Source organism: Cyprinus carpio, chromosome B5 (genome assembly GCF_018340385.1).
Source record: "Cyprinus carpio isolate SPL01 chromosome B5, ASM1834038v1, whole genome shotgun sequence".
NCBI classification, from domain to species: Eukaryota; Metazoa; Chordata; class Actinopteri; order Cypriniformes; family Cyprinidae; genus Cyprinus; species Cyprinus carpio.
Window position 1 is genome coordinate 8,045,188 of NC_056601.1, and position 23,329 is coordinate 8,068,516.

At 37.0% G+C, this 23,329-nt stretch overlaps 1 long non-coding RNA gene across 1 annotated transcript in view; it reads left to right on the plus strand.

Annotated features, from left to right (window-relative positions):
• Positions 1-19,265, plus strand: part of LOC109104804 — a 34,299-nt gene extending 15,034 nt beyond the window's left edge. Inside the window, exon 3 of the long non-coding RNA XR_002020298.2 lies at positions 16,077-19,265. This is a non-coding gene — a long non-coding RNA (uncharacterized LOC109104804). The remainder of the gene's footprint in view (positions 1-16,076) is intronic.
• The last annotated feature ends 4,064 nt before the right edge of the window (positions 19,266-23,329 follow it).

A 23,329-nucleotide genomic window follows, 5' to 3' on the forward strand; every position in this document is an offset into this window, starting at 1 on the left:
CTGTAAACATGAGATAATTCAGTGGGAAAAACCCTAATGTGATTGTTTGTTTTTCTTTCATCTGTGAAATGAGTTAGTTGAAGTTAAGGTCCACTCATTCCCAAAAGATGCTAACATAAATCTACTCATGTAACATATGCAAAATGTTGTAACACACTAATGAAAACATTTTGGCTGTGTATATACATTTCCTAGTGTTTTGGTCAGTGCGGAAATATTTTAAACAATTATTTTAGTGAACTCTGAGACCTCACCCAAATCTCATATTAGTAAGCATATTTACTATGATTTAAAATAACCCTTTATTCCATCAGATTTAGATGGTAACATATTCATAACATTATTCAGACTATGAAATTTCATTCACATTAAAGTAAACTTAATTTGAATTTAGTTTAATGATCTCAAGGTGTATAATCAGTATTTTTAAGCAATTTTATTTGCTTCTCATTTTTATGAAACAACATTAATTCTTAAATTCAAAGAATCGATTGGTCTAGGCAGTTTTCAGTTAATGAACCGAACATTGTAGCGCGCCTTCCATTCAATAAATCGCAATAAGCTTTGTGCATTGTTACTTTTTTTGATATGAAACAAAGTCTCAGATTTTAAATCATGTCCATTTTATTACAGTATTCACTAAATGCCGTTTTGGCACTGTTTAATGTGGAGTGACAGATCGCTGTAGCGCCTCAGTTTAAGAGAGGCGACAGCGAGAAGTGCACATGAAATTAGGGCTGGGCGATATATCTAACGATATGATCATGCGCATCTAGTCAGTAAAGCCGGTTCCCTGATTACCGCTAAATCGCCATCACCTGCTTTTAAATGGAGCGGCATTTAATAGACAGAGCTTTTTTATTTTGTACTGTTCTCTGAGGTCTACTTCTATTGTTATCAAGATTTTTTCATCAAAAAACATAATTTAGAAGTAATAAGCTATTTTATGTCCTATTTTTAAGCCCCCTCTTCAGATCCCACTGTATGAATAGGCGCATAAATACACATAAAAACAAATAAATAACTCACACGATATCACATATCACATGATCTGTAAGCATAGACAAAGCAATAGTGACCACATAATGGAAACTCATACTTGTGTTGCGACATTACTGTCGGATCCAATATAGTTCATCCACTCTTTCCTAACATTGGGATCAGAAGGCAGGCAATACAAAGACATTGTTTTCCGCAACTTGCCACTGCACAGCACTTGTTGTCTTTAGAGCCGTCTTTATCAGTTTCTGTGTAGACCCTGCGCGTTCGCCTACATGCGCAAATGGTGGGCGGGACTAAACTGGCAGTGATGTCGATCTTCTTCTGTGGAGGCGGTGCCCATCCACACTATTACATCATAGAGTGGCACATTACACAAGCTGTCGTTTTGGCAGACTGGCTTCAATATAAGCTGTTTTTAGACTAACGACAAAGTTTTGAGCTCTGAAACTTACAGGATGTTTTTATAGTACAGTGACCTCTTATATGTCAAAACATTAAGGGAATTTTGGTTTCTCAGTTCATGACCCCTTTGAAACAAAAAATACAACTTACCAAAATCTGTATCCTGTTTCATATAATTGCTCAATGTTTAAACCGAGCAAAGACATCAGTATAACAGCTTGTAAAAACTGTCACATAATGTCACATTTAACCTACCTCAGAGAAAAAAAAAAACATATTTGGTGACGATAAACTCATTAGTCAGTTAGAAAAATTTGCTTGTGTTTATGACAGCCACCATTTAAATGTTTATATTTCAAAAAAGAATTAGAGTAGAAATATAATTATGTAATTGTAACTTTATCATTATAAAAACTTAATTGAGTGTAATTAAAGCATTTGTTTACAAATCGGTTCATTTTAACCGTCAATATTATAGTAATGTAGTACCAACTGAGTCTTGTGTACATTTTACAGCATTAGTTGAGAGATAATTTTCCCTGAGAAAATTTGGCATGTACTGTACCTGACATATATCTAAAATAATTAATATCAAATGGAATCGTAAGCTTGTGAATCTGAATTGAATTTTTGTCAAAACCCAGCTCTAATAAGCAGGGTTTTTTTCAGTAAACTATTAGCTGATGATGTTGTTTGATAACTACTTGACAGGCTTGACAATTTAAATAAGCAAATATGTACTGAAATCTAGCCATAAAAGAGCATTTTCACGCACAAGAGAAGAGATTGAGCATCCAAATTGAAAACATCTGATAACAGAAATTTGGGGAAAATCATGCATGTAAAGTTTAATTTAACATTAAGATTCATCAAATTTTGTGATATCTTGCCAGAAAGAGCTCGCATTTTCAGTTGATGAGACTCTATATGTGAGATGAGATGCATGCAGAGAAATCCAGATGGGCAACAAGCACTGAGTTTGAAGACTAGAGGTGTTAGCATACTGTCGAAATTCAGACGTGATTGCAAATTTATTTTACATTTGTGTTGCCTTATTGTGCACACACTAAGTGTGACAATTCAAATGCTTAAACATAATGCAAATAACATTTGCATTATTCAGAGATAAGAGAAAGAGTACTTCCCATTCTCACACAGATTTTAGCCTGCACTTGTCTTCTCTGTGTTATAGACCAAAATTAAACGTAATACGTGGAGGGAACAGATGGGCTTGTATTTGAAATTACATTTATTCAGTATTGGACACATCCATAACTGCTGGTAAACTGTTTTTTTATATATGGTTGTTCATGTAAACAGTTTTATTTTTACCTTTTTATTGTAAAAACACACAGATGAAGTGAGTAGCTATATATTTAAATCGAATATGATTGCTATTTATTCAAAGACTAATTAAAGAGGAGAATTTCTGCTGTTGGGTTTCAGCCCCATGAGTTCAAAATTTTCTGATTCGGCCTAGAATTTTAGATGTTACTGCATTACTGTCAATAAGTAGAGTAATGATGGGTAAAAGTAAGGATTTTGCAACTGACATTAAATAGGTGACAGTTGTGATATAAAACTTTATAGTAATGTGTGATAATGTTTAAATAGTACTTAGTTCTCTTGGCTGGATTAGTGTTTTGTTGAGGTGCCAAAATATAGAACCTTACAACATTTCTTGACTACTTCTCTTGAAAACAGAAACATAAGTGGCTTTTAGACATGAGATTCATGCCAAGATAAGATTAAAACAGGACAGGCCATCTGTGAAGTGGTGGAATGTCTCTCGCTAAATGATCTTGGATTTTTCTACATTTATTAATACTTTCAAAGATGGTGATTATTTTCCCCCCATGGTCATGAAAATAACAGAGCATTTTAAAATTGCGTTTTCCAAAGTTAGAAAAGTCATGGAAAATCATTATTAAAAGAGTGTGGAAACCTTTAATTAAAGCTGAGGAGCATACTTATTCTTTTCACAGTGTAGTATGCAGAGGGTTGATTCCACTGAAAAGTATAAACCGTGTGATTTTGTTGACTGACTCAACACAGCTCAGCCAGTGGCTTGAGTTTTAAGCAGGAATATCTGTTTGTCAAGCCAATTTAAGATGGGGGGGGGGCATTCAGGAAACCTGTTTGAGAACATTACCCTTGGTGACTCAGTTTTACGCTGTAAAGTTGTTCATGAATTGCAACTAATTTTGTATATTGTTTAAATTTGCAGGATGCACTTTTGCATATTTCAGCTAGCTTCAAGTTGATTTTCTGCCAAAATGTAAATCAGTTTAGTGCAGCTGTTTAGTCTGTCACCCCTCCTCCATTCTAAATTGGTGAATGTGCCAGACCTGGAAGAAGAGAGTGATAATTCAGCAAAAACAGTGGAAGGTGTGACACCCCCAACTCGTTCATTAGTTTTTAAGACTGTACAATTCTATGCAAAAGCGAAAATAAAAAAATTAATTAAAAGAGTTCATTCTTTTATTTTTTATTCATCAGTGTGTAATTGCTGTATCTGTTCTTTTATTCAGTTTTACTTTTTCGAAATCATGACTTCAGAAATGATTATTTGAATACATGACATCTAAACGACTTTGTCTTTCTGTTTTGATTTGAATGATGGTGACGGACTACTTTTAGGTTTTAAGGCAAGTTTGTTATATAGCAAAACACGTTTCACACAAAGTGATAATTCAAAGTTTTACATAAAATAAGAAAAGCAAAAGCATTTCTTTCTTTGTTTCTTTCAGTCTTTCATTCTTTTGTTCTTTATTTCGTTCTTTTTTCCCTTTATCTTGTCCCACTTCGTCTCTCCTCTTCTGTTGCTGAGGGATCGTGGTCCTGTCATAATTAGGCCCTTTCTGTCTGATATTATTCTGAGGCCCGTTAGGGGGACGGCAGGCACTTTTTCTCCGTCTCAGCTGAAACATTACAGCTCTTTAGCCTGTGTAAACACACTCTAAGATTGACTCTTCTCTCTGGTCAACACCCCTACTCTCTAAGATCTCAGAGTGGTACTGTAAACACTGACCACACTGGTGATTTAATCACTGTCCCAGAAATGTTAAATGTGTTTACAAATACAGGTTTCTTAATGTATTCCAAAGTGTTGGGAAATGGTGTGTCACTGACCTCTATTTTCACTGAAGCTCTTTGTAGTGCACTACAGTGTCGTTTCAAAACTCGCATGTCATCCTGTTTTGTTCTATTCTGTAGTTGTTCTTGGTTTCAGCCACGAAAACACGTTCCGTGGTAAATGCAGAGCCTCTCAGGATGTAAAGTCCTCTCACTTGTGAGTAGTGCTCAATGTTAAGGGCTACTTCAAAGGGATAGTTCACCCCAAAATGGCAATTCTGATATTATTTATGCACTCTCATGTTATTCCACAAGTTGTTTAACATTTGTTCTTCAGTGGAACACCAAAGGAGAATTTTTAAAGAGTCTTCACACACAGCTCCTTTCCATACAACAACAGTTCACAGTAACAATGGTTGTCAAGATCCAGAAAGGTAAATCAAACGTCATGAAAGTATACAAGTGGACCATGCAGTGCATCAATGCTTCCTTTATTGAACACAAGATTTGAGAACATTGGTGAAGAGGAAGACCATCAGTGGTCGAACAGTAGCCTAAATTTTAGTCTAATCCATCTATGATGTTATCATATGTCTTAAGAATGATGAGTAATAGGCAAATTGTATGTTACGTTTGTTGTGTTTTTGCTAAACCTTGACAGTTGTGGTCTTGATGAACTGCCCTCAAATCTTTCTTTTGTGTCCTCCATGGAAAAACAGCATATGGTTTTGGAATGACATGAGGATGAGTAAATAATGACAGAATTTTCATTTTGGATGAAAGACTTCTTTAAGATGTTTGAGAGCGTTGGTCATTTTCTCCAGCACTTCAACAGTCTCTCTTGTTCTGGTGTATGTTAAGATGTTGGGAAATGTTCCAATTTGTCCATTCATTTACTCCATGTTTCAGTTTGTGCTTTTCTTTCTTTCTTTTTTTTCATTTTCTGGAGAGTAATTTGAAAGAGATTTGTCAATATCTGGCAGGGAGGTTTTGCTTAATAACCATAACATACAGTTTGTGTTGTGAGTTTGTGACTGCCAAAGGGAAAACAAAGTGTAAATTATTTAATTTACATTGTTGGATGCTGTGATTAGATCTGAATTGTGAGTATTTTCACACGTCTTTTTAGCCAGTTGATCATGAGTGAGAAAATTCTGTGGAAATGGGTCAAAGTTTGTTTATTATTCTGGGGTTTGAAGTGCATTGCCTCAGTACATGAAATGATTGGCTTTTCTCTGAAACCCTTTTCTCTCCATTTAAGCGCCCATTCATTTCGAGACATGCACATAATCAGTCGACTATTTTGTCTTGGGACTAACTTCTCTGTCTGTCAGTCATAACTTGTCATTTATCAATCAGACCACAAGAGCTTGCGGTTACTCTGTCATTAAAGTTATGGTTGCTGCAACTTCTTTTGTAGCCTCTCCTCTCACTGTTTTGTTTCCCCTTTATTCTCTTTTATTTAAGCTTTTTGCTTTATATACCTTATATATCTTGATGGTTGAGGCCAAGATTTACGTTGAGGCATCTGGTCCAGGATCATCGCAAAAGAGGCAGTTTTGCAAGGCAAGGTTGCTGTATTGTAATAGTGGACTCTGGGCCAGTGCTGGGTGTCTAAATGGGTTTTATTGAAAAGGAAATCTGTCAGAGCCTGATAAAAGAGAATGGGCTCCTGGACATGAAGAATGGGTCAGAGGGTTCATTCTGAAAAGACTGCTTTTTCATCACTGCATGATTCATTCTTTGTGTGTCTGTGTGTGTGTGTGTGTGTGTGTGTGTGTGTGTGTGCGTGTGTGTGTGTGTGTGTGTGTGTGTGTGTGTGCGCGCATGCATAGTATTCAAATGCCCAATCATGTATATCCAAAATATGTTTCCTTGTCATTTTGGGGTTTATTAAAGTGTTAGGGATAATATTTATGATAATGCAATAATGCATAAATAGTCCTGGAGCTGAAGACGGGGAAATGTAGACATCTTTTTGTGTGTGCAAGTGATTTACCATGAGAAGCATTGTGCGATTTTGTGTGTGTGTGTGAGTGAGTGTGTGTTCTGGCTCACTGAGGTATAGTGCCCTCTTACCTCACCGCTCAGGCATCCCTGTGCGGAGCAGAGCAGTGTGAACAGAAAGAGAGAAAGTCTCACAGTGAGGGTATTCATATACTTCTAGCATTGACAAAGAGACAGAGGGAGGGAGGGAAAGTGAGAGAGAAAGTGGCACAGGGGATCAAACTGAGATTGTGGAGGCTTAAACATCAAACATTCATATTACCGTTATGAATGACTAATCAGCAAAAATGGGTGTGAATTAAGCCCAGACTGGCTTTGCAGACTTGCTATTAAAAGTATAATTATCATCCAGCTATCCCAGAATGTGTTGGGATACATAGTACCTTTATTATTTACCCTCAAATGAGCTTGTCCATTGTAATGTTACCTTCTAATTCATTGTTCTTCTGGCTCTATTTACCCTTCTCATCTCTACCCCCCCTCCTTCCTCTTTCCATCATACCGAGCAGGATTCCTAGAGTTCCAGATGCGGCGTTGCGTCCCTCATAGGCCCCTTAATAGGGCCCTCTCCTTCATATCGGGTGGCCCGGTTCACCGTGTCCTCAGACAACCCGAACTGAGCACAGGAAAGGGGCCACAATCTGGGGGACGCCTACCTCAGCTTCAGCTTGGGCTCTATAGCTCTACCGCTTTCTCTCCGAGCAGCCACAATATATTTATATAGTTTAAGGCCTCTGATGGGAGCACAGCAGTACAGGAAGATGTTGAGACATGTTTTTGGAATTGTGAAAGTTAGAGTGGCTACTACTTTGACAAATCATTAAATTAAAATCTATATATTTAATAAATTCAAAGTAATTATATACATATAAAGAAATGGAAAGCAATTTTTACTCGTTTATCTGCCCCATATTGAATCTCTTCTTCTCTCTGTCTCTTCATCCATCCATACGGTAATAAATATATAATACATTTTAGCTTTTGTGTTTTTTTTTTTTTTAATAATGACTAGTCTCAGGTTTTTTTTAATGATTATTATTAGAATTATATAGAAAATATTTTTAATTATATAGGTATATTTATGTATTTATCATTTTAAATTAATTACTTGTTTCAGGTTTTTAGAGTATGGCATAATTATTATATATATAATAATATATTATAAATATAATTATTATTTTTTATGTCATATGTTTCATATACATTTTCAGTTTAGTCATGAAATACTGCATTGGCACAGCTGACAAAATGCTGTGTTGTACCTGAGACTGAGCTGGAGAGAGTAAGAGCGCTTGATAGGTTGATGTTCATTCTGCTTCATCTCTATATATTACCAGACCAGCAGTCACATGATCGGTTAGCTTCTCTTTGATTGGACGAGACAGCAAAATCCAATGTTATACTAAATGAAGTGGCCTATGGGCTCTGCAGAACATGTTTTGAACCAAACACCATGTGGCATTGCCGCAGGTAGATTCACATGTGTGACTCAGCAAATTAAACGATATAACAGATTCCAATGTTCTCAATTAGAAAAGTGGTCCGTTAGCCTCGTTTTTCGGAGTATGTGTGTCTGCGTCTATGTGAGATGGTGCTCAGTATTCAGACCACACTGCAGACAGTCTCAGCAGCATAATGGGAGGTTGACTGTAGGGGGAGAGGAGAGGAGGGGAGGTGGTGAATGAGGGCCGAAGGAGGGGAGGGAAAAGGGGTAACGGACGTGGCGGTGCTCCAGAATCAATTGGCGGTGTAATGAGATGGCACGACGCCAGGTAACCATGGCGCTGCCCCCTCCGCTCTCCTCCGGAGTAAATTAAAGAGGAAAGGAGCATGGAGAGAAAGTGAGTTCGTTTCTGAGAATGACACAGAGAATGAGAGAGAGAAAGAAGGATGAGACGGAGACGCAGACAAAAGAATTTGAAAGAGAGAGCCCAAAAAAGAGAGATGGGGCACTGATAAAGGGGAGTTACAGTGTTAGAGAGAAGGTAAAAAGAAGGAAATGTTAAGCGACTAGGGAAAACAGAGCTAGAGAGAGTAAGAACGCAAGCAAACAACAGAGAGAGGCACTTACCTCAGACAATGAGCATTCCTGAAGTCTTTTTTTCTCCAAATCTGAGCTGAACTCAAGCCCCGGCTCTAAAGAGAGAGGGGAGAAGGGAGGCCAAAGTTTGAGGCCAGAGGGGCTTTTATATTATTATTAAAATTTACTGAGACATCTTTTTTACAGCCCCTGGAAAACGAACTGGCATGAGATGAATTAGTAGATTGTGTCCCCTTGAGTCCCAGCAACCACCTACTAAGATCTCTCTCTGTTTGTCTCTAACCCCTTTTCTCTCAATTTTCTTTTTATTTCAATTCAAGCTATGTTATTTATTGCCAGAGCGCAGGTACAGACATAATAATCGCATAATAATAATGTCAGTGGTATAGCGAAAGGATGAAATAGCACTGAATAAAAGCTCTTAACAGTCTCCGCTGTTATAAAGTCTGATTCAACAGTTTCAGAATTCAATGAAGATGTAACCGAAAAGGTTTTCCTGCAGCTTTAGTGGTTTTGAAGATAAATGTCTGTTGAATAATGCACTCAGAGTCCCTCTTTAAGATGCATTCTTTTGAAATATTCACCACCATATACAACCAACCCCTTCCCTACTTTGGCACACACCATAAATCCCCCCCCCCCCCCCACCTTTTCTCTGTCAGTGCTGTGCTGATTTTCTGGTTGGATGAGAGGCATCAGTCAGTTTGATTTCACTGAGACAGTATGCATTTCTTCATCAGCCCCTTTCTCCCTTTCTTTCTATCCTGCCGAGGGCTTGAGATGTGTTAATACTGTGTAGTTGGCTGTGTTGCTCCACTGATTAGTGAGCGCGTGTGACGGTTACTGGAGATGAATTGAAATTAAAGCTTGATTAATATCGTAATTAGACCCCCCCCCCCCCCATTTCTTTCTGGTCCAACCTCACGCCTTCCTAAAAAGGTCTCTGGCTGTTTTCTTTCTTTGTCTCCATTTTTGTGTCTCTTTAGCCACCTGCCTGCTTCAGTCTAACAGGGATTTAACTGTTTATGCCATTTTGGAAGATTTTATTAACGCAGTTTGATTGTTGTTGTTGTTTTCATGCCGTGTAATTATACAGACCCACTAGATATTGAGAAAATATTGCATTACATGTTGGATGTGAAGAACAGTCATGTGATCTAGGGAACTTTTTAAATAGGCAACAAGATGTCACAAGCACATTACCGAGCAAAGGCTGTTACCCTGAAATTAGAGATACTATGAAATTTTGGCTGATAACTGATAAATGGTCAGTATTGAAATTCTATACTGTATATGCTTTGTTAAAAAAAAAAAATGCATTGATAATTTGTATGCTTCAGGTGAATTTGGGCATCACAACAATATAATGTTCAGTAAACAAATGGATAAATATTCATTTTAAAAGCCAATAGAGTATAGCCTACTGTTTGAATTAGTAAAAATAATCCCTCATAATAATTATGGGAACTCTGGGATGCTGGTTAAATCATCGCTGTCCCTTTAAGTTAGTTCTAGATGATGATCTAAATCTTAAATATTAAGATTTAAGCAATTAAATATCCAATACTGGTCAAAAAATATCAAATATCTAATGTTGGCAATCAACCAAACTGGTATCCTGCTGATATATTGTGCATCCCTCATCCTGAAAATAACTATTAGCCAAAATTTCACGCACTGTCATATGTATTCATCAAGAAGAATCCAATCCCAGAATGCAACAATCTCACTGAAAAAAAAATTAAGGCAATTTAATTGCAATATAGTGGAAAAAGTGACAGTTCTTATCTTCCCTATTGCGATGTTCATTCTAGTGAAACGTATAATTGAGAAAAAAAATATAGGGCGGGACTTTGTTTTACCCATCAGTTGATGATTGGATAGAGGCAGATCTGTAAGAAAGGGGTGGGGTTTATGCTGACTATGTTTAATGATTGGAGAAGTCTGTCATACGTCACAAGAGAGAAATCTGGTAGATTCAATGGAAGATTGAGCTTATTTTGGTACAGAGCTACACAGTTTCATGCACTGCAGTGCTGATTGCAAATTAAGTTACTGGCATTTTTTTTTTCTTTTTCTTTACTTTATAGAATATATTGTATTTATTTTATGATGGCCACTGTACATTTTTGTTGAGTTGTTGGAATCCTTTTCGAAAGGTTTATTACAGAAAAGATAATAATAGGAGGTTAACCAGCTCTAATCAGATCAGTGCTGTATCATCTTTGCTGCTGATCTAATCTGTTGTCAGTTACAGAGTTTCATGGCACAGCATTGATATGAAATGCAACTACCATTCATCGACCAAAGACAGTGCTTCGCTACTGATATGACAATGTGATGAGATTAGTAGTCGGCAATGGCACTGTCCTTTCTACAATAAAGATTCTGGTAATCTCTAGCTGTTTACTCATGTTCTGTAGCAATGCATCCTGGGAATGGAAGACAGTGACAACGCTGTGTGTCGGAGTGGTAGATTAATAGGGAGGACTGGAGTGTGGGTGCCGCAGTAGCACATGAGGAGAATATCAGACAGAGACGAGAGAGACCTAGAACGGGAAAGAAAAAAGAAAGAAAAGCAGCGGATGAATTCAGTACCAGCACACAATCACAACCCTCTTCAAAAGTGCTTGTATTATATAAGAAGATATAGCTGTGTTTAATCACTCTCTTTATATTGTTGTATCAAAGAGGAAAAAGGAGCTAGGAAAAGTTAAAAACAGGAAAATTAATCGGAAAATTGAAGAAGCTATACCTGATCTAATCCAGTAAATTTAAAATGACTCCAACAGTCAGGGTGATTAAATTTTTATGAAATATAAGTTAAAATTAAAGTTGCCCGACTTTTACTGTGGATGGTGCATCAGGAATTATTTCCATTTGACATTTTTAAATGTACTTTTTATTTTATTTCTTTTTTAACTAGAAACTGGCCTAAATTTGTTGTGTTAACTGAATACTAGATTGCACATACATTACTTTTGGCCTGAGTAAAACTTACATTTGAAACATAATTGCTGGAATGTCTTGCAGAAGCAAAAGATCTGACATTTAGATAGAGGTCTTGGAAACTTGCGACTTTATGTAAAGATTTATGTCTTTTTATACTCAGCTAGTTTCCTACTTTGGCTCAGTAATTTTTCTTCCCTCTTAATGAACATCTGTTTTTTGGTCATTAAAGCAGGAGCAGTTTGGTTTCTGAATGGATAATTAAAATGTATCATTACGTATTTAGTTATTACCTATTTAATTGTTGTAGGTTTATGTACTTAATAGTGAGTAACTTGAGTTTAATGGCTATGATATATATATATAAATTTTCTATATAATGCTATATAATATAAATAGTTCTACTGTACCTCTTCAAACTAATTTTTGTGACAGAGCGGGAAAGAAAAAGAATGCTAAAGCAGGTATTTGTCTGTTCAAAAATAGACAATGCTTGTCATTTGCTTGCTGATCAGGCAGCCGATTGAGAAGGTTTTAATGACTCAAGTGGTCACCCAAGTCATTGCTTATTCTTCTCATGGGCAGATTCATAATGTTTGTTCTTTATCACTTAATCTGTGTCTCCCTTCCTTACTGTGTTTGTGCTGAGTGGGTGTTCTCTCTTATATTGCTCTCTTCTGGCTTCAGAGGATTTGACTCCTCAGAACCACTGCCAAGGCTCTTTCTTTGAAAACCAATAAGACCTCACCGGTATGTCACCATAAACAGCCTCGGAGCCATTGAGCACAAGACGACATTGTTCTTCCTGTTGAGGTTGATGGTGCCCTATGGAGTCATTATAGGCAGTTGTGCTTTCGAGTGCTGCTTAGTACGTCTCAGACCTGCCCTCTTGTTGGGAATATATACAGTCTCAAAGCGTTTTATTAAAATTTATCCACAATGTCCTAAAGCTTTTGCCACTGGTGAACTCACATAGGTCAGGGTGCCTCAGGTGACTTCATGCCACTTTTCTCTAAACCTGTCTATGTCTAGTTTTCACAGGTGATTTGTTTTTGGGAGCAATTAATTTCATTGTTCTGTCATGGCAGGGTTTTTTTCCATGGCCAACGAGTGCAAATTTTTTCTACACTATTAAAAATAAATGGCATCTATGGTTCCACAAAGAAACTTTAACATCCATTAAAAACCTTTTTATTCTACAAAAGGTTCTTTATATTGAAAAAAAAAAATTGTTCTTCCATGGCATGAACATGAAAACCATCTTTTGGAACTTTTATTTTTAAGAGTATACAGGTTTGTACCCCTATTTTATTTATCGTTGTAAAGGAAAATAAGACAAAAGAGGAAAAAATGCAAAATTTAAAGAATCTTTCAGTAGTTGACCCAACTTAGAAAATGTCATGCACATAAGCGTAACAGTTTAAATATAGCAGACTAAATAAAAATGTTAGCCTTCACAAAGGGATGACAGAACGAAGGCATCTTGCATACCCCTGTCATAAGATCTTGTTGCACCTCTGTCTCGCACCACAAGAAACATAAAACAACTGTAGTGGCAACTAACAAGCGAAGTGAAAAGTGATATGGCAAGCACTGTGAATGTGTTTAATCTGTATAGCTATATATATACTATACCTATCTGTCTGTCAAACCTTGTGCTTTTCCAGGCTGGGTGTATCACCTGCCGCTCTGCAAATGCTTCTGAAGAATCCCAGTGTTAGAAACGAGCCACTGAAGTTTATTTTTAACAAGGTCCATTTCAGACTGATCTTTTTTTAGCAGATTGTGCAGGACATTTCAACACAAGTTGCTGAAAATGCCCATAAATCTACATTATGAAAGTTTTTGAAGAAAAGTTTTTTTTTTTAAACAATTAATCTTTTATGTTCGCTTAGTTAATGTTTCATATTGCTTATACTTTCTCTCTTTATATCCGTCTCATCTCTCTCTTTATTCCCCTAAGTTGGAACCAGCAGTGACGGACACTACCCCCTATCCTAATGCCCTCTTTGTTCACCCTTATGTTGGAGGCCCGCTCTTAAAGCTTGGCATGGGCTAAGGCAGGCGAGAGGGTTGAGGGGGGAGAGAAGAAGAGCGGGCACAGGGCAAACAAGGGGCAGACAAGGGGGCTTGGCAGACACCTGAAAGTCAAATCTGCTCATTTAGATTCAAGAGGAGCAGGATGTGGAAGAGACTTAAAAAGCCTCTTTGTACCCACCTCGTCCCCCTTATAAGCTCCTACAGACAATTTCATTATATTGCAGTTGTTTGCGAGCAGATGTTAACCTAGTTTATTGACATTTACCCCAGAATAATTCAAATATTTATTAGCATTAGTTTATTTCATATTAAATATGTATTTAATATTATATACACTACTGTTGGTAAGACTTTTCACATGTTTTTGAAAGAAGCCGCCTCACCAAGGCTACATTTGTTTGATCAGAAATACAGTAAAATATAGATCATAATATAAAGTGGATGTTTTCTATTTTAATATATTTTCAAATGTAACTGATTCCTGTGATGGCGAAGCTGAATTTTCAGCAGCCACTACTCCAGTCTTCAGTGTCACATGATCTTTGAGAAATTATTCTATGCTGAATTGCCTGCATGGTTATTACTATGAGGATATTTGGATAGAAATTTCAAAATATCAGTTTTTATTTGAAATAGAAATCTTTTGTTTATCTATTTATCTAAATTCGTGTTTATTATTTATTTCTTATGGGAAAGGATACTATATTTTCTCTGTCTCATGATCAGAACACATTGGCACCTTTATAAAAAGTTGGCACCAAAATAAAAATTGTGGGGAGCGAATATAATGTTGCACCACATGCTGGCTGCAGAATGTGCACCCCTGAAATTATTCCCCTCCTGCCATGTTGCACACCATAGATGAGTTGGGCTGCATTGCAGGATAAAAGGGAGCCATATTGAGATCTCATGAACCATTTCATGAACAATTCTCATGTGATTCTGCAACTTCAGAGGGTGGAAACACTCTACTTCATGTAGAAAAGCATTCAGCTATGAAAATATTTTCGTCAGGTTGCAAAATAAGGAATCTGAAGTGTTTTTTATTTATAAAGAGGACAAAATACATATTTTTTTTAGGTGAATGATTAATAGTGTAGGTGAAAGGGTCTCTGTGACAGTGAGGTAATAGCACTCAAATATGTTTGACTGTCTGGGGAGCGGCGGACCGCCAGCCAGACTGTGACCAACTGACACACTGACTGACACACACACACACACAAACACACACACACACACAAACACACACAGGGAGCATTAAAGGGACTGTGCCAGTGCCTGGATTAGGCAGCCATGTAAACAAGCAAATAGATATGGAGACAAGCAGACAGACAGACCCAGGCAGAGAGACAGATGGATGGACAGACACAGATACAAAATGCTATTAATTGCATCCATTTAACATGGCGAGCACAGCTCCCCATCTGCAGCGGGCAATATATTTGTTCGTCGGGCATAACGGAAATATTTTTCGCTATCATTTCGTTAATCTGAGTGAGTTTGCGCCTTAAAGAAAGAAATGATACAGCGCTCGGACCGCTTCCCGTGGCTTTTTCCAGAAGAGGACAGTGAGCCGTGCTGTCTCTCGCTCGCTCTCTTTCTCTCTCTTGCTTGTAACTTTCTGTCTCTGCCATTTTGATGAGGTTGAAAAAAAGTGTATCTCTTTTTCTCTCTCACTACGTGGCGTGGATTGGATGCCGACTGGAAGGGAGGAGTAGGAGTGAGAGAGAGTGCGCTGCTCGCGTAGACGGAGAGATGGCATATTTGCAGAAAGAGAAATGTGGTGTGAAAGCAGTCCTTTTCAGTCTTCACTCTTTAGACTGTTCTGTCGTCCGTAAAGCTGCTTTTTCTTTTCTGCACTACTTATGCTTATCTTCGTTATAAACTTTTTTATAGCTTTATTTCATTGCTCTGTCAGTTTGTTTCTGTTTCAATCTGCTCCTTGCTTGTTTTTAATCACCCCTCAGTTAGTTTTATTCATGGGAGTTAAAGACAAAGGGAAACGTCCACATTTTGGCACCACTAAGGGGAGTCAGAACTGCAGCCAAGGACCCTGCTGAGATCCAAAAACCCCAGCACAGCGAAGCGCCAAAAAAAAAAGAAAAAAGAAAAAAAGAAAACACCACCCTTTCCTTTGCATGGTCACAAATTCCACTCTCCCTGTAGCCAGGGCAGTGCCGCAGCACCTCCTCGACCACATCTCACCGCATTCGACCTTTCCGCCTTCTCTTCTCAGTCTTCCACGGAACCTTTTCTGACCCATTTTTTGAGGGTTTTCATTTTTTTTTTTTTTTTTTTTTTTTTAACGGTAAATTTTTTTTTTTTTTTTTTTTTAGGGGTGAGAATGAGGGGTAGGGGTTTTTTTTTGTGTTGTGTAGTGATGATTTGGAGGTTTGTTATTGTTTAACTAGGGATGCCGTTTTGGCTTCTTTTTCGAGTTTGTAGGTGCTGTATGTGTTCTTCCTTCATGTCAGGACGTGTTTGTGTATTAATGGTTCAATCATGTGTATGAGCACATTTGTACTTCCTTCTAACGTGCTGTCTTTCTTTTCTGCTTCAGATTTTTTGCGGGCAACGGAATTGGCCTAGTCTGCACCCTAAGCCTGACTCCATATTGCCGCCAGGTGTAGGCTGACTCCGGTACGGACATCGAACTGGTCAGCACCATAGACAGACGTCCTCCACCGGTACGCTGCTTTACTATGCCCTTTTTTCTTCTGTCCGCTCTCTTAGTTCTTTTTCAGTCCCAACTTTTTCCAAACGTGTTTTTAAACTGCATTTTATTTACGATCGAGTCTTGCCATTTCTTCTTAGTTTAAAAGTCGCGACAGCTCTCCACATTGCTGTAAAAATAAGCTCCGAAATCGCTTCATAAGCAAACACTTTTGTAATATTTTACTTTTTGATTTTAAGTAAGAAATACCAGAGCACTACATTAGGTTCATTTCTGAAATAAATGTAGGTCAACTGCGGTCAAAGATTTAACATACTTAAAAAATAAAAAAAAGTAATTTTGCTGGTTTGGTTGTTGTCAGATATTTTTGTCCACGTACTGTTTGACGAGTCACAACTCATTCGTTTCCAGTGGCTTAAAAATCGGCAAGCAAATAACAGCAATGGGTTTTTCTGGGTGGTCGTACGATGCCATGGAAACACATTTGAAATGTGAGACTGTACTGTGTGCATGTTCAAGATTTGTTCCACCAACAACTTCTTTTCTTTCTGTCTGGCAGTTTTCATTATATAATACACTGGGTCTCCTTGTAGAAATAGGTCAAAAATGTAGATATCTTTAACATTTACTCTATTGTTCTGGAATAACCTTTATTTCCCTTAGGGAGTGGCACTGTACCATGAATCATGGCATTTCTAATTGCAGCTTGTTGCACCTACAACTTGAAGTGCAGACTGGGAAAGCCCTTTATGCAGAGTTTGTGATTTCTTATTTCTGTGTAGTAAATGACTGTAATGGGTATAAACCAAAAATATGTTTAATGCAAATTTCGATACTTGATATTTCTATACTCCCGCTCAAGTTGCATATACTGTACACTTTAAGCATGTAGATATTAAAAAATAAATAAAGTGTTTCTGCTTTTGCTGCATTCTCAAATGTCAGTCACTGCAGTATATTTGAGCCAACAGTAGCGGTGTTGTCTGATCCGGGCACAGCAAACACCACCTGTGTCTTTCAAACTGACCTTCACTCTGAAGGATGTGTCTTAAACCAGTAGTGATTCGAAATTCAAGGAATTTATGGTGAAAAATAGGAGCTTAGTGGAAGCTTGACCTTAATCATTTATCCAATTAGTTATTAAACGATATACTCAAAAGTTTGTTAGTTTTTCGTTAAACCACACCCAAGAATTCTACATCAAATTATTTGATCAGTTACTGATCGGAGTTGAAGTCACATTGATATTTAGGATTTTTTGACTCATCGAATTTATCGACTTATTCTGTATGTAGACAATATTCTTGGAGTAAATTTGTTCATTTCTTTTATTTTTTTTTATTTCTATTGGATACATAACTGAGCCCATTAATTGATTTAACAGCATCAGTACCCTTCTCTGTTTTTGCATTCCTAATCTTATCTTTTATCTATCCTTTTCATGAATTTCAGGTGATGCACATAATGATCTTCTACCTCTGCATTACCTGGCAAGACCATTATATCTTTCCAAAAAGTACTTAACTTTCAAACATGTGTGTCTGTATTTGTCTTTTTGTTTTTAACCGCTTTGTTAAACTGTGCATGAAGAAAAAGATTCAACAGTCATAAGAATTAGCATTTCGTAATGCAGTGGATATTATTTTCGGTGTCCGTAGCTGTGACGCAGTGCAGTGATGCCAGCTGCCACAAACCCGTAGATCCGAACTTGTGGTGACTCTGTGCACAAGCTCGTGTCTATAGGTATGTGTCTGCGAGGTGAACGCAACAGTCTTCCCTGCAGCCACTGACGCTGACTAGAAAACTTCTGTTCAGTGTTGACACTTACGCTGTAAAATTATAAGGTTGTTTTAAATATTAGCATCTAAGTTTGCACCTATTTATGAGCATAAATTGATTGCACCTATTTTTAAGAATAGGTAAAGGAGTTTTGGATGCTTGCATATGCGCAAACGTAAGCAGTGGTGAGATTCTAATTTCCTCCCCTTCAACTATTACAGCGATGTCTCGGGATGAGGTAGTAGGTTGTATAGTTTAGAGTTACAACATGGGAGATAACTGTACAGCCTCCTAGCTTTCCTCGAGCAGACGCCCTTCTCTGTACAACATGCATTGCTAATGCTGATGAACTAGCATTGCAACTAACGTGCTAAGAGCAGTACAACAGTGACTATCAGCATTGTATGTGTGAAGGTCTTGACAGAATGTCAGACAGAATTTAGATTTTTTTATGGCAAGTGCATACAACAATTAAGGCATGTTCACACAGAGGCGGATAACTATAACTATAAAGTTTAAATAAATGTTCGAATTCTGTGTGAATGGGGGAATTCGCAACACAGCTATAATAATAACGACACAGGGGACCAATATAATTGAAATCACTTTCAGAACCATTTTGTTTTCCAGCTGATGAATAATAAAAACATTGACAGCCAGTTAGAAGCATTTAAAGCGGCGGATGACAGAACTACAGCGTATGCTTATAATAAACACAGTGTTATCATCCGTTGGTGTGGACGCTCTTATATTTATTGTTGTAGTTTTATGAATTATAGTCATCATTCTTGGTGTGAACAGGCCTTTAGCCAGAATTACTGTGTTTGCTAAACGTCCGTATATCTTGGTTCCAATAGAACCTGTACTTAAATTAACATTCAGATTGATCCTTATGTGTTTAATTCTTGCTGTTTAATTTAAAGGTGACATAAAATGAAAATCTGACTTCCAGGTTTTAAGTGCTATAATCAGGCACCTAGCACCCAAAGGAAAGGTGAAAAAGATTAACCCAGTAACTTCGTTTTGATAAGCTTTTTTTCTGCAGGCGTCTGAAAAAACGAGCGCGTCTGATTCCGCTCCCCTAGTGACGTGGCAAAGGGATCTCATTATAATATTACCACCTCTTAATCTGTAAGTTTCCACCCACGGCACCGTCATTTGATTTCACAAGCGACAACGGTGTACCAGCTCTAATGCCATGGCGAAAGTTTGAGCAAAACACACAAACTGTTCTGTCTTTGGCTGCACAGACGAGAACAGAACACTATTTAGAGTCCCAGCCTCAGAGGAGACAAGCAGTGGATTTATTGATTTATTTACTGTATATTGCTGCTGCCACACAGAACTAAAATAAACATGCAATTTATTTCCCAGCTGTTTACCTTCACAGACATAACCAACTGTTTTTGTAACAGGTGTGTTTTTAACATAAACTTGTGTGTGAATGAAAACTTAGTTTAGTACTTAGTACATGCTGCGACAGCTGCTTTCTGTACGTGTGCACTCAGAAAACCATTTGTAGTTTGTTTGAATTTTGTTTAAGTGTGTTGATTTCAACGCGATAAACATGATAATCAGAACTAAAACATGTTTTTAGCAGGTACGATCTGTAATGGTGCATCTCTATTCTGGAAAAGGGGGTGGGGAGCAGCAGCTCATTTGCATTTAAAGAGACAGGCACGAAAAACTGTGTATTTCTGCTTCCCCTCAAAATAGGCGTTTTCAAAAAGATATAATAAATTATCTGTGGTGTATTTTGAGCTGAAACTTCACAGACACATTCTGGGGACACCAGAGACTTATATCACATATTGTAAAAATATTGTAAATATGTATCCTTTAAAGCTTAGCATCGAAGTAGTTACTCAACCCTACAAGCATATAGCATTTAATGAAAAACAGCATTGTATCCCCACAGAGACTAGAAATGTTACATTTCTATCATAAAAACCACACAGTTATTACAACAATATGTTTTAACATGGTATCCTACAGTGTTCTGCACCACAAACATCATGTCTTAAAATACACATGGAAACTGTGAAAGCCTTATGTTCTCTGATATTTTCGTCTGGATTTTATTTGACCGTTGAAAGTACTGCTTTTCTCTTCTGCTTCAAAAATAAATTAATAATTTTTTGATTGCGTAAGCGCTAACTTCAAAGTGGTATCAATGATATCAAGTAAAAATTTGACCTTACAGGTGCTGGTCGTAGACTGTTAGTACTTAAAGATTAGTTAGCAAACATGTTTAACTTTCTACCTGTTTGTATTTCTGTTAATTTTATCAGCGTGCACTTTGAGAGTCATAATGCCATACTATTGAGACATTAGCTGTTGCAATGGCTATTTCAGGGAAAATGTTTGCTTTTGTGTGTTCATGCATATGTGGCTATTCATATCTAAACATGGAAATTATAAAGTGAGGACCAGAAAAAAAAGGTAGAAGGGAATGTAAAAAAGTGACTGGTACACCACTGAATTTGTAAGAAGCAGCATCTGCAGTGTGCCACAGGTTCAGCTGCAGTCACTGCGTCAGACAAAATATCTGAGCGCATGGCAGCCTGTATGCAGATAGTTGTGAATGACACTCCTATTGTGAACATGTTGTGTTTTTCCACTCAGTGTCTTTGTATTGTGTCCTGGTGAGTTTTGACACTGGTGTTTGTGCTCGCCTGAAGTGTGGTTGTTGTTTTTTGTTGTGTTTTTGGTTATGTAGAGTGTAAATTTCTGCTTGATTCAGTAGTACACATGCAAGCATGTCTGTGTGTATAGAAATTGTCTATATTTATCAAAGCAGTCTGCCGAAGGCTTCACTTGTCAATATTTAGACTGCCGTTAAAAATCTGGGGCCAAAAAGATGACAGAAAAGACATTTTAACCCGGGACCACAAAACATAATGGTAAATTTTTTGAAATTGAGATTTATACATTCATTTATGTATGGTTTGTTGCAAGGCATATTGCTAATCAAAAATTAAGTTTCGATATATTTACAGTATGGCATTTACAAAATATCTTCATGGAACATGATCTTTAATAAGTAATGTTTCTCAAGCACCAAATCAGCATATTAGAATGATTTCTGAAGGATTATCAGCCTGCAGTAAATGGCTGCAGAGAATTTAGCTTTGTCATCACATATTTTAAATAATAGATTCTAATATTTCACAATATTACTTTTTATTAAAATTGTTATTTTTACAGCGATACTTTCCTCTACTGATGACAACTGCATTGGATTGCCACTCAATGGACATTTAATAGGCTACTAGTATTATATAATGTATGCTAATATTAGTTATAAATAATATGTATCTATATTATCTGTATTATGTGAATTCCTGCTGCAATTTACTTAATAATGTGGGGAAGACAAAATTGGCAATTGCAAAAAATGGTGTCCCCAGGCTCCCCACCATAAACTACGTCTGTTTTTTGCTGCCTGCCCAGACATTGCATATGGTTTAGTGCCTAGCCTTAATAAATGTTTGAAGTCAGTTTATTATACATAATATGCCGTTTCCTGCCTTGCCGACAATGTGAGTCAGCAAACTTCTAATGCAGCTTAAGAAACACACAGTGGATAAATAATGTTATGAGCTCTCTGCCACCCAGAATGCCTCAGGCAGAGAAAATGGTGCACCAAAGCCAAATGTGTGCAGAGTTCAGCCTCATTTCACCAAAAAAAAACAATGCCGTCAATGTGGAAAAACCAGCTCCAGAAATTCAGCTTAAAAAGACTGAAAGAACCAAACCTCAAGCCACATTTAAACTAGCAGAGTTTAGGACGCTCCGGAGTAACAGATCTGGATTTGGATAGATTTTTGTGTTGGATGTGGACCACTTCTTCACCACTGAAATGTCCATATTTGTGAATGAGTTCTCTAGGTCAAACCCGGGTGAAATATTATGAGCTCAGGAGAAATTTGAAGAAAACAGCCTTCTGCTTTTGTGGATTGAAATTAAGGTGATTTCAGGTTATTAGAGAATATGGAACTGAATTGTCAGCCCTTTCACTGCCAAAACATTACGACTTGTCTAAAGACACATCTTTTTCGCCATCACCTGACCAATTAATACTAGCACTTACCTATTCTATTCTATTCTAGTCTATTCTATTCGTTTTGGTTTAATTTATTTATGAAAAAAAAACTTGCTGTGTGCACTATAGACTAACTGAGACTTGTCACTGCACTTCCATATTGTTGCTCTCTCATTGGTCTGATTGCTTCTACTTTGTAAGTCACTTTGGATAAAAGTGTCTGCTTAATGAGTAAATGTTAATGTAAATGACTTCCGAGCTCAGTAATCAACATTCATTTGCTTTCTTTCTATCTTGATATCTGTCTTACTGTCATTCATGTCCTTAATGCTGTTTATACTCTCGGCAAACAATAGTGCTTTTGTGTTAAAGGAGGAGTTGGGACCCAAAAAAAACAAGTTTTGCTGATGATATCACTCTCTAAGCTTAACATTTTTTTTTTAGGTTTATTCTATCTGATCAGAAAGATGTCGAACAGTGCAATGGTTTATGGTTTTGCATTGGGTGGTTACAGTTATTAAACTGAAGAGCATTGGTATTGCATATTTTTGTTCAAAAGTTTAGGGTTGGTCTTTAAATTACGCTTACCAAGGCTGTATTTATTGACCAGAAATACAGTAAAAACGGTAATGCTTTTCGAAATATTTTTACAAATTAAAATACACTTGCTTTTTCAATGTTTAAAATTTTTAATTTTGTTCCTGTGTTTGCTAAGCTGAATTTTCAGCAGCCATTACTCCAGTCTTCAGTGTCACATGAGTCTTCTGAAATCATTCTAATATGTTGATTGGGTGCATATGAAACATTGCTTATTGTTGTCAATATGGAATACAGTTGTGCTGATAAATATTTTTTATATTTTTCATGATTATTTGATTAATAGAAGTAAAAAAATAACAGCATTTATTTAAAAAAAATAATATTTAAATTAATATTTATTTTCTTTAATTCAGTCATTGTTTTTTCTTTTTTTTAAACTTTTGAATGGTAATGTATATGACATCTGTCTGAATTTAGTTTTGATGCGATGCAAAATATTTAACTGTTTGAAAGAATATTTTACGGTCAATTTGTCTGGCAAATTAGTGCTAAGTAATACAGCCACACATTCTGAATTAGTTATGTGTATGTGCATGAATGAGGATTGAGACGTCACAATCCTGCTCTTTCCTTATTGTGCCTTTTGAGTAAGATAATATGTACCATCCACATGGACTGTGTTTTTTTTTAAAGATGTGTGTGTGGGTGTGTATTTGACCCTCACCTGCATGAGAAAGTGCAGTTGGTGGCCCCCTCTTGGCTAGTATTGGTACCT